Here is a 15,088-nt window from a genome sequence, read left to right as displayed (position 1 = left end):
CACCGAGTATGGTCTCAAAAATGGAGCTTCAACAATTTTGCATTTCAAAATTTCAAAAGATTCCTGTTGTTCCTTACCCCACTCAAATTTTGCATTTTTCTTTAGCAAAATCCTCAATGGATGTACAATGTCTGAATAATTACGTACAAATTTTCCATAAAATTCAGTCAGACCTAAAAAAGAAAGCAACTGTTCTTTTGATTTGGGTGTAGGAGCATTAACGATACATTGCACATGGTTAACCTAAGGCTTGATACCATCCTTTGAAATTTCATGGCCTAAATACTCCACTTCCTCCTGCCTGAACTTGCATTTATTAAATTTCAAGGTAAGACCTTTAGATTTTACTTTTTCCAAAACAGAAACTAAATTTTCATCGTGTTCAGAGGCGTCTTTCCCAAAAATCAATATATCATCCTGGAAAGCTATAGCCCCTTTACATTCAATCAACAACTCCTTCATTAAACGTTGGAAAACAGAAGCCGCACTCGCTAAACCAAAAGGCATGCGCAGATATTGGAACATGCCTTCTGGAGTAACGAATGCAGTTAACTTCCTGGAGTCATCGTGGAGTTCTACCTGTTGGTAGCACTAGCTAGGTCGATGGTGGAAAATATAGTGGCTCCAGATAATGTGGCAATTAACTCATGGATATTAGGCAAGAAGTGTTTATCTATTCAAATTTCTTTGTTAAGACTGCGAAGATCCGCACATAAACGAAGATCACCTGAACTTTTAAGTGATAGTACTATGGGCGAAACCCAAGGAGATGGGAGATGATTCAATTGGTTCAATTATGTTCCTTTTGACTAAATCATCCAACATTTCTTTTAATTTTGGTCTATAAGCTAAGGGAACATTTCTCACCCTATGCTTAACAGGGACAGCATTATCATTTAGTATAATTTTGTGTTTAAAGTCAACATATTTCCCCAATTTCTCATTAAAGATTTCAGGAAACGCTTCTAAAATCTTCTCAGTAAAACCAGCATTGTTAGATGAATTCAGAGTTAAATTCACCATTGAGTCAATTTTTGGTTTTACACGAGGAAACTCATCAACATAGACTGGAGGAACGGCATTTGGATCTAATTTTATCCCCAAATCACGTTGATGAGGCCAACTAAGGATAGATACCCCTTTGGTAGCGACATAAACTTTAGCTCTGGTGTCCCTATTCTTAAAGGATATCTTTGCCCAGAAAAATCCCTCTAGAGCAATTTTTCGTCCAGTGTACCCACCAGGATATATATCTGGACTTAATAATTCTCTTTGACACCACATTTGTTCATAGATATTTTTGCCAATGATGGTGTACCATGCACATGAATCAACAAAAATTTCAACGGGTTTATCATCCATTAAAATTGTACATGAAGGAAAATTCCTTTGAACACATTCATCCACAGAAAGTATACAATTCAAACTATTAAGGACCTCTTCTTCTTTAGGTGATATATAATTAATTTTCTGCCCTGACTTGCATACGTTACTAAAATGCCCTTTTCTCTTGCATTTTACACAAATTTCGTCCCAAGTAGGACAACCTCTGTAATTGCCTACGTGGTTGGAACTCCTGCATCTATAACAAAGTATTGTACCTCTTTTCGCAAAACTTCTGTTTTCATTAGCGTTTCTTACATATTCTTTCTTGAAATTACTTTTACTACTAGAAACACTCGAGGTAGGTTGACTTTTAACAATAGCTACTTCAGTCTCAGGTACATGTGTCTTCTGATTCTTCCCTCTAATTTCTGACACAAATATTTCAGAGTGTTCTATGCCTTTTGCTATATTCACCACTGCAGCTAATGTAGTCTCCGTTCCTAACCAAAGTCTTTCTTGGATCTTTTTGCTTTTGGTTTTCATCATTATTTGATCCTTAAGAACTTGTTCGTAGGATATGGTTTCAAAAGAACAAGAACAAGCAAGAGAAGGTAGTGCTGCGACGTAATCTTCAATTGTTTCATCAGCCTTCTGTTCACAAGAATAAAATTTGAACCTTTCCATTACTATATTTATTCTTCTACCAAAGCGAATTTTCATTTGTTTTGCGGCTTTGTCAAACACGTTTAAGTCACCAGCTTCCTCTAAAGGTGGTAAATTATCGAATTCTTTGATCCCAGCACCCCCAAGGCAATGTCTTAGAAGAGCTAATTTCCGTTTTGCAGAAGAACCATCTTTTTCCAATACTTTTACGTATGCAATAAACATAGGATACCAAAGATCCCATTCTATGTTAGGTTCTCCTGCAATTTGAAGGAAATGTGGAGGTGCAGCTATATTTGACATTTTAAAATAAAATTAAAAGAGGTTAAGTTAGTTAAATAAAATAATGCCACAAAATGCAAGAATAAAAATGTAACAATTTTGGTGTGCAAATCACCGTAGTTATTGACTTGCCAACATGGAATTTTCCACTCGAATTCTTGAACAGGTGTGCAAATCACCGTGGTTACTGACTTGCAGCAGGATAAATCACCGTGGTTATTTTTGACACGAAGGTTCGACTGTTCACGTTAACATAGCTTCAAACTTAACAAAGATGGCGGCAATAGACGTGCGCGATGACGTCAGAATACCCAGCATTCACTTTGTCAACTCAGACGTCAAGCGGATTCTAGGGACGGAACTCGAAGGCTCGAGGTAATCTTCTCTAAGTTTTAAATGTAAATGGTTCTTTCCAAACGTTCAGCTTGCATCTTATACATTCGGTAAATCCAGCCACACAATCCTTAAATTCGCCGAAAACAATTAAATCGCGGCGAACACCACTCGATATGTGCGGTCGATAGAATGATAATACAATTTCAGCACAAATCCAAAGTCATTTCAAATTAAACAAAAGGAAAATCTCTTAACTCACATTTGTAGAATCATAGCGGACAACTTCCTCGGCGAGGTTTTGGAAGTATTACCACAAAGTACTTTTCTGTGATTCTTCATGAATTGCAAGTTTTGAGTGAGTTTTCCTTCAATTGTTCAAGGATTGCGGGCTTTTCTTCGTTTAAAAATGAGTGAGCGCTGTCTTCCTCAAATCTAATCCTCCCAATCGTCGCCAGTATATGTGTAGTAACGCCAACCACACGGAAGTTAGGTTCTGAGTAGATTTATTGCAAAAGAAGAACAGCTTAACAACCACAAGTAGGAAGGAGATATTTTCTCTAGTCAGATTCCTGAGCAACTGCCAGAGAACAAGTATAAACATTCTAAGTGACATAAATTAATTCTAAATGACATCTAGATATGGAATACCACAAGTACCCTTCTGGACCTGAGGACATTCTGCTGGGAAGAAGGATTGCTGTGCTGCTGAAAGGACTGTCACTCAGCTGGACTCTTTTGGACATTGCTGAAATCCTGCTCTGCTGTGCCTGCCATGCTGCCTGCTGCTCTCCTTGCTTGTGACTGAGAAGGACTGGACCTGCATCTATACAGCCCCAGAACCAAAGTGACTCTAGGGGATTTCTGGCTTGCTTCCTATTCTGAAGTCTCAGGGACATCAAAGACTTCCAACAACCCTGCTACAGCACTTGGACTCTGCTAACTGAGTCTTGCCCTGCAACTGGTGCCAATCCAGTCCTGGGCCCTTGGAAGTGGGTTTCTCTGTGCTGTACCTGCAAAATACACGCATCCACATCATTGCACTGGTTGGGACCGATGCATTTCCTTCATCGCCGACACCTCACCCGCTTGGAGGACATTGTATCATCAGCTGCATGGCTTGAGGACAATGCGTTGCCTACATCAGAAGAAGCCGATGCATCTTGATTTGGACAGTTTGGAACTGACGTATCACCTACATCCAGAGGGATCAACAACGATGCATCACCTTCTCTGGGCCACACATTGGGCCCAGTGTACAGCGCAACAAGGTACTTTTTTGTTGGGACATGTTTGGTCCCTGTATCCGACCCATGCTTCCTCACAGTCTATCTGAAGTTTTAAATTTAACTTGGTCAAGTGCGACCAGACAGCCCATTTCTCCTAATCCTGTCCCATCTGTTCCTGTCTCACTCTTGCCTCGGCCATTCTGATCCTCTTGGATTACGTTCCCTTGGTCAAGGTCCTCATGACTCTGGTCAACCTAGTCCTACCGGTGTTTAAACTTGTGGTCTTATCCTCCTACTGGTCATCATCTTCCAAATACTGGTCCTCCTTCTTTCCTACCCTAGGATCCACTCAAAATAACTGTACCCCAAAAACATTGTGCCATCTTGCACCAGCTGCCATATATAAGTGACCCTCCCTCTGTGTCCCTGGTCTCTGTTTCTCAAGTACCTCCTGTTTCTCTGCACTCCTTGTCTTCTGGTATTGTCAGCTGCTGCTGTGTTGCCCAATCAGAAATGCAATATGTAAGAAATTGGGGGGATATTCTCAAGAACGTGTGATAATTACTGAAAAATTAACAACTCTTCACATCGCAGTCTATCGCGGGAAAATAACGCAGTGTTAACCTTGTATTCTCAACACGGAAGTACCATGCGATAGGCTCACGATAACGCGTCAAATGCCTGTGCCGCCGCAAAAATGCAAAAGACGAATGCAAAAAACCAGCGACAGGCCTGCAATTCCCACGCGTCAAGCGGGAAAAGGCACCATAAAAGCAGAACAAAAACAAAGGGAAACAAAAAGAAACCGCTTAGCACCATGGATGCCCCCGGACTGAGTGCAGAGGCCAACACGAACCCCACAAGCCCCACATGCCACCACCAAGGAACCTCAGTTCGGGGAAGGCCAAGGAGAAGAGGAAGAGGAAGACGGGGTGCAGCCCGCAGGAAAACCAGATCAGCGTCATGGAAGTGACAGAACACTACCATCAACTGAACTTCAATTGACAAACTTGAATGCAGTCGGAGTGTCAAGGAAGTCAATGGAGGAGGCCAAGAGGTACTGGCATGATGTAAAAAGCCAAACCAAGCACAAACCCGCTACCAACAGAAAGGCAGCAACAGCGACAGGAGGTGGGAGTCCTCGGCACAGGAGGAGCTGGATGAAATGGAGGCCACAGTCATCAATGTGGAGACTGTGCAAGGAGTTAGGAATATGGACACAGCTCGATAGGACCTGACACAACATCAACAGGGTGAGTAACGACCAGGGACTGGGGTGACGAGGGGAGATGGGCACAGTCACACACATGCACAACGATGTGATGCACACTGCACACCCACAATGACCCTGGTTCATGTCCGTGATCCTCGTGGCACACTGCAGCACACACACATAGCAATAACAGCACATCCACATTGACGACAATGTGGTGCAAAGTGCAATCATGACATTGCAGAACAGAGGACACAACTGGGTATGCTCATGCGCAGAAAGAGGCCAATCACATCTAACAGCAGGAAAGTGTCAGATGGACATGTACAACCTCACATCCGTCATATAGTCCAAATGTCCACAGTCCCGCATCAAAATTCAGTACCCCCAAACAGTCACAATGTACATTGTCATACAGTCTGCATGTAAACAGGAACAATGCACCAACATACATGTCAACACAATGTCAACATGCATCTCCCCATCACGTTGCAGAGGGACAAACAACACCTCCTGCAGAGCAGACCAGACAACTCAACAGTGATGCTGGAGAGGACGACCACACCTTCGACACCGACACCCTACAACAGCTCATGGACATCTCAGGCAACCCACCCCCAGGAGCAGGGCAGCCAAGCAACATAGAGGAGACCCCAGCCCCTGCACAGACCACACAGCAGGAAGCACCCGCCACCACGGCTGGCTCCCAACACTTCACCGAAGCACACAACGCATTCCAATGCCAGGTGTTAGAATGCCAAAAGGAGGTGGCCGAACAGGTGCAGGTGGGGTCAGAGCTCATGGAAGCCAAACTAGATCACATACGTGGGTGTCTAAGTCCCATCAGGGACCACCTACTCCCCACAAAGGAGACCCACACTGGAACAGAGACACATGCATTTGCACATTTTCTGTACTGAACCACGCCCAGAGCCCCCCAATTATCATTCAAACAACCACGCTGGACCTACGTAAGTTGGACCAGTCCACTCCTCTTACGTATTGAGGGGTGGACGACAAAGCTACATGTCCAAGGTATTACTCACTGCCTGCGGTGACATGGTTGTATCCGCTGTACATAGCACAATGTAATGTAGTATGGCCCGGGCCCTCATGCATACATTATGACCACACGGACAAACACATATAGTTTGTGGAACTGGCTATTGGCACGTGCGCCTGGCTCCTTTATTGGCAGGGTCTCATGTACAGTGACGCCTGTGCTAGATGTGTGTGGGGTGAGTGTAAGCCATCCCTCATGGAGTGGTTGGTGCTGGCAACAACTTGAACAGTGAACACTATTAAAATGGAAACTGAGAACACCAGCATTACAGAGACAATTGCGGAGCATCATGGTGGTAGCCGGAGCAAGTACAGAGGTCACCCAATATGCAAACAGAAGTGTCCTTGAGTTGCAATGCACTGAGGTTGGGGCACTAGAGCTGAGCGCGCTCATGTGAAGAAATTGTCTAGGATTGTGTCCCTTCGGGATATTCCTGATGCAGCTGCAGTGGGGTGTGTTACACCTGCATCATCTCCCTCATCATCGTCCCAGGTCTCCCACACTGCCTGAGGTGACATTGCTGCGTGAGCTGTCCACAGTACAAAACTCAATCAGAACTGGTCCATGAGTTATGGTGCACTGAGTTAGTGACACCTAGAGTGCTGAGCAGGGGATCAGGCAGATGATGGCATCCACGACAGGTGTGAGCAACTCCGTTAGTCTGCCAGTTCGACTGTTTCGACTCTGGCAGTTGGCGTTTAGAGGTGGTCCTGGCGGTGGTGGCGAGTGCCTCCTGCGGTGATGCGACATTCAGGCTGGTCAGGACTAGATTTGATGTTTGAGCCCTGGTGAACTACAGTTGAGGCAGGAGGCAGCAGGCAGCACAGGGCCACAGACACATGGCGTTGATGACCCCAAGGACACCGACCCAGCAGCCATCCAATATCTCATCAGGCAGAGTCCCTGACTTGAGCTACCCAGAGTTAGTGGCCCAGGATGCACTGCAGCCGGCACAGGCACACTGCCACGGGAGGGTGACTTGCAGTGCACTGAGGTAGGGCCATGTGGACTGAGCGGGTACTCGTCGATGTCGAAGGTGAATGTGGAGGAGGGTTGTGGGGGACAGTGGAAGGTGTCCTCCAGGAAATGTGCAGACGGCAGAAGCCATCTGGAAGCAGCAAATGGAGGAGTGGAATGCTACAGCCTTGTTATTGCTACCAAGTCGGTATCAGCTACATGAAGACAACCCCCAGTCCATAGACTCAGACGCCACCAAAGTTCAACCAGAGAGTGTCCATGAATGTCGGGAAACAGACTTAGTGGCACCGGGGCTGAGAGGGGATGCAGTCCGCGATGAGGCCGGTACAATGATATAAGCTCTGCCATTGCTAAATCAAGACTCAGTCCCAAATGTGTGACCTATTCGTCCGTAGTGTAGGCCGGAGGCAGCGGTCAGCTGGGGCCCACAACCATGTGTCGTTTTCTCACGATGCACAGAGTTAGTGACACCAGGGCAGTTGTTGGTAGTGTTCTATCACCTCTGTAATGATGATCCTTTGTTCCTCCTGACTGAAACGCGTCTTCCTCTTACACCTCTCCTTGCGTGCAATGATATGAACTCTGCCATGAAGAAATCAAGACTCAGTTCCAAATGTGTGACCTACTCCAGAGCAGTGTGGGCCGAGGGCAGTAGTCCGCGAGCACCCACACTATGCTATACACAGACTAGGTGGCACCACAATGAAGGGAGTATAGTGATATAAACTCTGCCATAAAAAATGTGCTCTGCCATAGTGTAATCAAGACTCAGTCCAAATGTGTGACCTACTTGTTCGCTGTGTATGCCGGTGGAGTACGTCAACAAGAACAGAGAAATGCGGTCCATGCTCACGGAGGCCGTGATGGTCTGAGCAGGCTACCAAGGTCGCGGGCCATGGGCTTGGAGCTTGCACCGGCATGTGGCAAGCCCTCTTTGACACACGTCGGTGTCAACAGGTGAGCAGTGAGGCTCGGGTGCGCAGGGGCAGACAAGACGTGTTCGGGGTCCAGCGGCCTGGGGTGCAGCAGGCGCACAGGATCGCAGGCACTGCTGCTCACGGCGTCAGCCTCGTGGTGGGGTGAGAGGCTGGCAGAGAAGTTGGGCATTCCGGAAGAGAACCATGCCCAGAGCTTCGTGCTTTTTATTCACACCCCTACTCTGGCCTGGCATATGCCGGCCCAGCCCACTCCGCTTACGCTTTCAAGGGGGGATGTGACAAGCTCATGGAAGCCAAACCTGCAAATCAGTCAGTATTGATATCGGAACAAGTCGTCTCTGGCAAAAATGCAAATTCACAAATTGCAAGAGTGAAAAATTGGTTTATATGATCACTTGTCCATGCCATTTGAAATATATTGGTATGACCACCAGGAAGGTTAAGCTCCGGATTTCTGAGCATAAAAGCACTATCAAAAAACAAGCGACACGTCTCATGAGTAATTTCTTGACAACAGGCCACGGACCAACAGATTTTACATGGGCAGTTGTCGAGTAACCATTTATTCCTGAACATGTGGTCGACATTCACAAATACTTATTCTGTAAAGAACAGAAATGGAACTATAGACTCAATACTGACAAGGAAGGTCTAAATGAGGACATCCCATGGATGTCATTGTGAGTGTGATGATAGACATGCAGCTAGATATAGGTGTCTTCAGCACATACATTAGACCCTAATAGTTGCCGTACACAACTGAGACCATCATTGGTGAGGGTACCTTAGAGATCCTTAAATTGGCACCATTTCAATAAAATTATATTATTATCAGTAATGACTGAGGGGTTTAAGATCAGACCTAATATAACACACACAGTCGGTCTTGTGAATATCTCAAGGTATTATGAGCGTGCTTTGTTTTACGACTCAATTAACGATTCACACCACTTTACTTTTTATTTAGGCGAGATTGTTCATCGGACCACACTAACGCTTGCCTGAAAAGGTTATTGTTGTGAGTGAATAATATAATCAGCACGAGCGATATAGTACATTAGATTGCCATTGATTAGTCGATCCTTTTCTCAGTATGACTATGTCTTTGATAAATAACTATTGACATTCACTGATTTATATCACTGTATTACTGCTGGAACAGGATTCACCAGTACTGGTTATGGTTATGACAATAGTTTTGATGTGAAGGAAGCGACCACACGAGACCGGTGTTGGGTTCCATTGAAGATAGAGACTTAGGGCCCGATGTAGGTAGGACTTATTTACCGATTTTTAATTACCGAATTTTACCGATTCGGTAATTAAGAATCGGTAAATAAGAAGAGGGGGTATGTAGGAACATCCAGATGTTCCATTTACCGAATCGGTAAATATCTGTATTTACCGATTCGGTAAATACCGACCGGTAATGCTCCATTCATTCCTATGGGCTTTGAAGCCCATAGGAATGAATGGGGCATTACCGGTCGGTATTTACCGAATCGGTAAATACCGATTTTGACAAGGGTGCAGGGGGTGCCACTTTGACACCCTCTAGCACCCCCAAAAAAGGTTCGGGGGCCATGTGGCAGGCATACCTGCCTGTCACATGGCACAGGTGTGCATGCACACATGTGCATGCACACCTGAATCGATATTTTAACATCAAATTGAATTTGATGCTAAAACAGAAGAGTCCCACCTACATACCAAATTTACCTAATCGGTAGAAATACCGATTCGGTATTTTACAGAATCGGTAAATTTACCGATCGGTAAATTTACCGATTCTGTAAAATATGTGTCCCTACATACCAAAGCTCAAATACCGGTCGGTAACGGCCGAAAATACCGATTTTCGGCCGTTACCGACCGACCTACATCGGGCCCTAAGACTACAATTACCGTGATCCTCCGTTTTTTCACGCTGGCACGTGACCGACGTCGACAGCGTTCTGTTTTGAGTGCCATTCTGACTATACTTGAATGTGGCACCTGATGTTGATTATTTACATTCTAAATTTAATGAACGATTGTAAAGCGCCTGGCTCGATAGACTTATACTGTATATTCAGTTGTTGACAACATTTAGATGTCACAATGGGACGTTACCGTATTTGTTTGTGCAGATTGACATACACGACGTCAGTAACATGACTATAATTCTAGTTCTCTCACGCTTATACGGAACTATTGTGCACACCCATGCATATTAGTGACTATAATGAACCTGTGAAGAGTTGCGCAAGAAGTTAGGAATATGACTACATTTCCCGTGATCCTTTGGTTCTTTCACGCCGTCACGTGACCGGCATTGACAACGTACCAGATTGAGTGCTATTTTGACGAACATAAACATAGGGCCTAAGTTTGTTTATTCACCTCCCCAGACGGCTCTGAGGGAGGATCGGAGTACCAACGGACATGTCAGTTAAACCGATAGCCCCGTGGCATGCTTGGCGGAATGTTTTTAACTTTAATTTTACTCCAATTCCACCGCTAACTAAGTACAAGGCACGCTTTTCTGGTCCCTGTTTTGCATGTATGTGTGTAGATTGATGTTTGGAGATAAAACAGTTACCGGGTACTTATTCCTTGCCAGCGGGACGATACGATATAATAACTGGAGTCTTACACGGGCACAAGCACAATATGGTTAGACAGGCTTTCTCCAAACTGCACAATATTATGGGATAAAAGAGATCATTACAGCAGTGGACAGTACTATGAGAGAGGCTGGTTTCAATTGCCATCCCTTACTGATGACTTGTTATGATGAACAGCTATACCGATTAAATTGAGAGAAAGTGTGACTTAGGATAGTCTTGGTGACAACTCTGATGTGTATCTGGAGCTGTCGTTTGTTATGGTTACTAAATGCTGTTTTGAAGAGAATGAGAAGTCAGGGATTTAATCACCCTGCATTTTGTTTCACTAGAGCGGTGCTTCACCTACCTGAGCCGCAGCCAGGTGAGGCGAAGCCAGATACTCCTGCTAAATAGGTAAGCAGTGATCAGAGTTGACCAATTCAATCGGTTAATTGTCCCAGAGAGAATAAGGGATATGTTTAACACTTCGTAGTATTTATTATGAACACTAAACTTGATGTGTTTTCACTGTGTGTGTCTTTAAAATATGTTTTGCTTTTCTATGTTACAGTAAAACAGGAGGAACATAACGGATGTCCCGGAATAGCAGGTGACATGGTGATAAGTTAACCTATTTATTTCACTTTTTTCACATATTGCAGTAGCGAAAACTAGGTCCTGAAGAAAGCAGTGGACGATCACGTCCATTTTCTGCTGAAACATGTCGACCCTCATAATCAGGTAGCAGCTATTTGTTTAAACTGCTTCCCATTTTTCTGCACTGTTTTTATCTATTGGAAGTGTGAGAGGTACTATTAAAGTTGTTTTGCCTCTAACCTCTCCAATTTGATATCACTTATATTTCTTTTCTCACGCACTGCAAATCAGTCAATACTAACTGACTACCGATACCGCATACTACATCCTTGCATCACTATGTTTATAACACCTTACATTTCATCTTTTTCTCCTTGGTGTGAGGATACCCAGATGATGACAAGGGCGGTACCAGATAGCAACTGATGGGTATCTTTCATACTTGAGAGATATCTTTTTACATTAGTATCAGCTATTTTTAAAGTCACACACAGTTTGAATATTTCATAGATATGAGACCCATGGACACTCGTTGTTATAGTGGGATGTAACAAGCGACATTTCCGTGATCTTCCCCACTGGCTGGGGTGACATGGTTGCGTCCACTGTCCACTACACTCCATACACCAGCGGTGTATAACGACATGGATATGTGTGTGGTCTGAATACTGAGGTCTGGCCATCCCATCCACGCCCATCACATCCACGCCACACGCTGCATTGTGTACCTTCTCATTCATGGGCCACTTGCCTCCTTCACACATGCCTGGTTCCCACCTCTCCCCACAATCTGCTATTGTGTGGCTGAGGTGCCATGCCGTTGATGGCATATGTACATGGCTGGCCCTGGTTCCCACAGTAAGTTGTGCTGTTGTGTCTGGTGTGTGGGTATGTTGTTTGGCACATTGTATGTGAGTTTGTCACATGTGCATTCCCAGTTTTGTGAATTGCATGATTGTGGAGTTGAGGTGTGTGGTGTGTTCATTTGGTACTTGCGAAGAAGCAGTGCATTTCCATGGGTGCCATCCTGGTAGCGCTGGTTGATGATGAACTGTCGGTAAATGTAGTAATAATGCATACTGCCTCGGTATTTAGCGATGAAGTTGGTGGAGATTCCCCAGTGGTCCACTGTTGCATGCACATTGATGGAATGTGTGTGCTTTCTGTTGCGACAATTGTATGCAATGTTGCCAGGGGGCTCAAGTAGGACATGTGGGCAGTCAATTGCCCCCTCACATGTGCGGAGAGCCAGCTATGGTGTAGACACCTTGCTTCATCTCCAGCTGTTCCTGCACAGTGTGGCGGACGTATAGGTGGTGGGGTACCAAGCTGATGGTGGCATCCAAGACAGTTGTGATGAACTTGGATGGGTCTGGCTGTGAGACTCATCTGACTCTAGCGGTTGTTGGTTGGAAGGTACCAGAGGCCAACAAGTGCAGCACATCCCGCAGTTTTGTCTGAGGTTGGATGTTGTTGTCCGCTTTGTTGGTACCATCAGCCTGTGGGCATGATGTTCAGGATGCGGAGGATGGTTGTCCTTTTGAGCCTGTAATGGGCAAGGGCATTCTCTGGTGTTGGGGCTGTGAAGTTGGTGCGTTTTCTGAAGGTCTGCTGTCTTTGGCTGCGCTGCCTCAGTGGTGGTCCAGGGGGTGTCCTGGGGGTGGTGGCAGTGGGTGTTGTGGCCCTGTTGGGGCTCCGAGCTGAATGATCAGTAGCTCCATGGCATCTGTTATTTTTCAGGTGTGGCTCTGGCCTGGGCTCTCTTTTCTGGTGCAGGTTGTCATCCTACTTTAAACCAGTTTGGAGCAGGTGTTAATTTCCTGCTGCTAATGCGTCTTATTGCCTGTTTTGGGTTCTTATCGCCGACCTGTCAGGTCGTTGTGTATGTTGTGAAGTGGTGTTGTCGCGGCATTTTGCACGGGAATGCCTTCTCTGCATCTCATTAGCTATAGTTGCCGTGTCATCTGTGGCAATGTTTTTTGCGGCTGCTTTGGCAGGTAAACTGGTGATATGGGCTGTTATCACCAGCTTGTGAATGGGGCGATAAATTTATCGCCACTTTGGCTGCGATAAGTGCCAATAACTCAGCGATAAATCCTTGAGAATATGCCCCTGGGTTGTTGATTGACTTGGGGTGTGAGCCCTGGTCACGCAGCAACCACAATCCTTGTCAGGGTGAGGCACAAGTCAACCCTAAATTAGTCTGTGCCCAACCTTCTGGTAGCTTGGCACAGAGCAGTAAGGCTTAACTTAGAGGCTATGTGTAAAGTATTTGTGCAAAACGTCAAACAGTAATAAAGTTAAAACACCACACAAAAAGGATACCACAGCAACTTAGCAAAATAGAACTTCCTTTAATAAATAAAACAAGACCAAAATGACAAAAATCCCATCAGAAGCCCCAAGTATATACAATTTTATAATGTAGTTAAAATAGAGCCAAAACGCACAAAGCACCAACTGTGGATATCTGATCAGGCCAAACTGGGACAAAGATACAAGTTCAGGCCGACGCGAGGGAGCTACAGGGTTCAAGTTAGGTCCGCTGAACAAAGCACCTTAAATCCTGGTTTGAGGAGCGTTGTGAGGATCCGTTTCGCGGACGTGTCACACAGCCGAAGCAATACATCACCACTGAGATGTGGAGAGGCTACGATGTAAGGGCCTGCGTCATAGTCGAGGATCCTGTTGCCAGGGCCATTGATGCGAAGTTTGGCATCGAGGATGCGGGATGCAGTCGGAGCACAGCATTGGATCTGAGGTGCTGCGAGGTGCAATCTAGCATCAATGTCAGGCTGATGTTGAAGAGGGAAATGAGGACCTGGATTGAGGGTGCATCGCAGAGAGAGGATTCTGATGTGGCTGCCAGTGGTAGAACCTCCATTAAGGTGGAGGAGCATGGAAAAATTCAATAATAATAACTTGCGTTATTATCATTTTATTTGTTCCTGCTGTGACATATCGGGGGGAGAGTCAGGCAGATCTGCTCTCCTCTCAGACCAGGGGGAAGAGTGGTGGGCCAACCAAACATTAATTCACACTTTGTATGTTCTCCGTGCAGGCTCCTGGGAGCAGCTGTTGCTGGTGGCTGCTTGGCAATCCTGGTCTCTGCAAGGGGTCCAATCGACGCAGCATCAGCGATGTGTCGGTTCTGCTAGGGGTTTGTGCTGTGCATCAGAGGAGATGCGTCAGTTCTGCTGGATCCACAGAGGATGGCAGAGCACTTAAGCCCACTTTGAAGGGTCCAGGATTGGGGTTGCACCATTTGGCAGGGTAGACTCACAGTCTAGGTGCAGGTGCAAGGTTGTTAGAATCCTGTTGTGTCCCTGATGTTTCAGATCAGGAGTTCAGCCAACTAGCCCTTTGAGTCACTCTGGGTTCTGCCTTCAAAAGATGTAGGTCCAGCCTTTCTTGCCGAAGCAAGAGGGCAGCAGGCATCAGGTCAGCACAGGAAGGCAGCAGTCCTTCAGAGCAGCAGTCCAACAGAGTGGCAGTGAAGTACTGGGTTTTTAAGAACCCAGCGGTGCCAGGGAACACACCCTAAGACTTCGAGTCCTTCCTGTCCCAGACTACAGAAACACAGAGTCTTCTTGGTGAAGTCAAAGATCGAATTTATTGGCTGCAGCCAGTAACAGGTATCCTAGAAGTACAACACGGTGTATATTCTCAGGAGACTGCTCAACCTCACAAAGCCAGCCATCCCTTTTTATACAAAATATTATGCTTTAGGCAAACATTCCTTATTTTACAGTTGACCATTCACATATTTTGATGACAAAGAAAAAGCAGATTCATGATGACAAGCCCATTTTCAGTTTGTCCAGCCCACAATCAATTTCCCGGCAAGGCCAAACATTTTCATCAGATATCGGACGGAC

This window comes from Lissotriton helveticus, chromosome 11, assembly GCF_964261635.1.
Source record: "Lissotriton helveticus chromosome 11, aLisHel1.1, whole genome shotgun sequence".
Lineage (NCBI taxonomy): Eukaryota > Metazoa > Chordata > Amphibia > Caudata > Salamandridae > Lissotriton > Lissotriton helveticus.
This window is presented reverse-complemented; position numbering follows the sequence as displayed.